This window comes from Denticeps clupeoides, unplaced genomic scaffold (genome assembly GCF_900700375.1).
Source record: "Denticeps clupeoides unplaced genomic scaffold, fDenClu1.1, whole genome shotgun sequence".
NCBI classification, from domain to species: Eukaryota; Metazoa; Chordata; class Actinopteri; order Clupeiformes; family Denticipitidae; genus Denticeps; species Denticeps clupeoides.
This window is the reverse complement of record NW_021630110.1, coordinates 186,761-190,809: the sequence shown is the minus strand read 5'-3', so window position 1 is coordinate 190,809 and position 4,049 is coordinate 186,761. Positions and strand designations below refer to the sequence as shown.

The window sequence follows — 4,049 nt, the reverse complement described above, 5'->3', positions numbered from 1 at the left end:
TCACAATGACAATCACTTCACTTAGAATTGTTGTGATTGCAACATCACAAATTCCTGAAAGGCCTGATAAATGTTAATTTAGGTTTAGTAACCTGAGTCTTATTTTTACAAAATAGTTGTATCATTAAACGCTGCCCTTATGCCTTGCCATTGGCCATTGAACATTATTAGGCATTTATATCTACTGAACTGAAATATATCTGTGCATCTACACTATCAGTCAAAATGTTGACTAATCTAGTCATTAATTGGTCTTTCTACCAATTTGTACATGTTTACTTGTTATCTATGTAATTCTAAAGCCAAATTGAAATATATCGGTCAAATATGGAGTACCCCAAGGATCCACTGTAGGACCTATATTGTTCTCTATATATGTTTACAAACATATATATAACACACATATCTACAAGTGTTATGCAGATGATACACAACTGTAAACCTCTGCCAGACATTGAATTATCTAAAATTGTAACATAAGTAAATAAGTAATATTTGAAAGACTGCTTTCTATCACCTCTGCCATATTTCAAAGTAAAGATGGACACTCACCATGCATGATGCAGAAAAATTGCTACATGCATTTGTAATATCAAGAATCAACTACTGTAATGCTCTACTTAATTGATGTGGCATCATCATTCAGTAAACCCCATTGAGTTTAAAATGCCACCACAAAAATCCTACATGGAACAAGAAAATCTGAGCATGTTACTCACTGCCTTGGGTAACTGTAAAATCTCACATTGACTAAATTCTGCTATTGCTCCCTGATTAACACTGGCTTCTTACCAAAAAGCAACAAGACATCTGCTACAGAGCTCCACTGCTTTGGAACAGCCTTCATGCTAATGTTCAGAACACAGTGTTTATATTTAAGACCAGGCCAAATACACATCTTTTTATCCAAGCATTCCATAACAAGTAAATTTGCATTCACTATGAGGACCATCTCACCTCAGCAGTCCTAAAAAGACCATTGTTGCATTCAACATGTATCCAGGCATCCACCATAACCACTCAATCCCAACCACCCAAATCTAATCTGTCTTCCTCTGAGCATCTTACATCCTGGTTCCTGGCTGTTGCCGAGATGTTCCAGCATGAATTGTACCATAGAGCCAAAGCAGCCGCCAAGCACTATAACAGCTAGAGAGATCTTCAAATAGACCAGTATCATCATAATGGACAAACATTGTGGACCATAAAACTGAACTAGAAGAAACCTACTCTGCACTGTGCAGTATCTTCAAACATACGCAGATCATTTTTCCAATGCATAAATATTGGACTATTTTAATACCAACCTTGACATTACAATTGAACTGTTCTCTTGGACAAATCAGCAGTAACCCTGTTCTGACACCTATAGCACACCCACACAATCCAAAATAATGGGCTCCCTCTCAACACACCCCTTCCAGTTTTTCCTTGTGTGCAGAAAGGGTCAAAGAAAATAAACGTTCTTGTATTTCCGTTGTTTTATTTGTAGTGGTGCATGTGATCATTTAGCAAGGTTTCCAAACATTGTAAAAGATTCAGAAGAATTTGATTCACAGTGAAACAACCTTTAAACGGGCTACATAATCCTGATAGCTCAGACCAAAGCCAGGATGTGGGATGTGCAGATGAATCTGCATCCCTTGTTTTTTTTTTTTTTCTTTTTCATTCCACGCCAAATGTAAACATGGAAAATCCATCCATGTGCAAACATCTCCCGCCTGGACAGGGGGGCTTCCTCTACGCCACATCCAGCTCCAGTTGTCAGTGTAGAGCCATCTCCATCCTCTGATATCCCAAAGGGGCTGATCTGGTGGGAAAGATGAAATTGTGTCGCTTCCTCTGGGGAGAGGTCCACCCCTTCCAGGCCGCAGGTTCAGGCGTTCACGGGAAGCAGGAGCGGGGCAGGTTTGTTGCCGACCTGGCCGACTGCTGCGTATCTGACCCCTGTGATGCGGGTCACATCTGCAGGAAGACTCCTGACTGGATAAACATTCCACCACTGCTTCCCCGGTTCATCTCAGACAGAGACATTTCAGATATATATGAATTCCTCACTTGCTTCCTATCTCCAACACATAATCTCCTGGCCACTGATAACATCAGTCATTAGGGTTAACATTTTATTTAACGTTACCATGTAAAAGCACCAACTAAAATGTGTTTAGCTGTTTCGTACCATTGTTTACAGTTGCAGATTGTTATGGGAGGGATGAAATATAACTTTATTATTAAAGATCTCCATTAATTGAGAGTTAGAGTTCGACTCTTATGCTGTTATGCCCCAGGATAAGGGGCTGAGCCAGAGACTACTCAAACCCTGCAGACACCAAATACACCAACTGTAACTCATTGTTGCCAACTCTTATGCTTTGAATATGCAGTTTTGAATTCAGAAAAAAATATATTTTGGGTATGCAAAATTATTTAATCTAATCTGGAACATTATTACAAGCATTCAGTAAAGGACTGCGTAAAAAAAGAAAACACATCAAAAGTATAGGTTTGGTTCCCAAGCCTCTCTACACACATTTATTACTTCAAATAAGCAAATGTCTACAGATGGAAGAGAACATTAGCTCGGCAAGTAGAAGACAAATTCAGCATAAGAGACTTTTTTGTTTCTTTTTGGAAGTTCGTGGCTGTAAAACTGAATGATCTTGCCAGTTGACTAACGCTTTAGTTCTAAGAAGATTGTGTCCAATGAAACCCTGCAGTTCTACCTCCAGATCGTTGCATGCGGTTAAAGCCTTCGCTAATTACCCCGGGTTTCCAGGCACACACAGACATTATACGACGGCAATCCCTGCGCCTGGAGCGCTGCCTGTACTGGCCGCTGTGACGGAGACAGGTCACATGGCAGTAAGTGAATCTGATTCTGTGAGCCAGCCTTTAATAGCTGTATCTTGTGAGAAAAAGTGTGACACACAACGTTACAGTCGCTGCCTGTTTAAAAAAAAAAAAAGAGTCTGATTCTGTTGACGGGGGCGCACAATAAACCCTGTAAGAAAGAAAGAAAGAAGCAAACAAAGCAGGGCTCACCATCCTCCCTCTCACTTCCTGTTTCCGCCCGCCTGGGTGGGAGTCCCTCAAGACTGCTGGATATTCACGCGAGTAGAAACTAGCTATTGTTCCCCTGTCCCCTGACTACCGCAGTTTGGGTTTGGGTGACACCCAGATCGAGGGACCCCGAGATTATATCGATGGCAGCGAGAAACAGGACTTGTTTCCGTTGGACCCGTGCCATGGGAGATGTTAATCAACCTTGTGGTTGCAGGAAATGAACGCTAACCCTTTCAGATGCATCGAAGGGGAGATGAACTGAGTCAAAACAGTAAAGAAATGTCTAGTGAAAACAATGGGAGCTCAGCGGAGAGGTCCAGTCAGGTTTTTAACTTCCAGCAGTTGTAGCGTCATTGTCCTGTTATGGGTGGGGTGGTTTATGGAATATTAAATGTTCAGATTCATACAATGAGGGCATTATTGATTGCAGGGAGGGATACCCACAACTTACCATTCACACCACATTTATGACACCCTGTCCCTGGTTATTAATGTAATGATTGGAACGAGGAGACAAAACAAAGAGTAGCAAGAACTTAATTCTGAAACTGCAGCCCAAAAGTCTGGTCTCTCTCGCCGTCACCGTGCACGTGACTTCCCAGAACTTTTACAACCGATGGCGACACTGGACACACAGATAATCTTCAGAACACAGAATGTGCTTCTGCTCCACTTGGTTTTTAGTCCAGTCATACAGGGATTTTTCTGTTGCCTGAAATACATTTTGGATCCTACCTGTGAAAGAATAAAAAAAAAAAATCACAACAAAAGCACAACATTTCAGAGAATTCAAATTTTAATCATTTGAATTAGACGACATATGCATTAGGATCAGACCCAAGGTGAATGTTCACAAGCACACATGGTTCATTACATGGGAGAAGCATCTCTGCAGTACGAGGAGCAGCACCAACCAACTCCCAGCCTGTCACTTGCATCGTTACACCAGTAATGATCGCCTCCAACTAAACGATTATTCCCTGTTC

The 4,049-nt window shown here is 41.3% G+C and overlaps 1 long non-coding RNA gene across 1 annotated transcript; it reads right to left on the bottom strand.

Moving 5' to 3' along the window:
* Positions 1-1,609: 1,609 nt before the first annotated feature.
* Positions 1,610-3,085, bottom strand: LOC114783707 (uncharacterized). Its single transcript, XR_003748546.1, has 2 exons — positions 3,043-3,085; positions 1,610-2,002 (listed from the first exon to the last, which is right to left on the bottom strand). It is a non-coding gene; the product is annotated as an uncharacterized LOC114783707 (long non-coding RNA).
* Between the last annotated feature and the right edge of the window lie 964 nt (positions 3,086-4,049).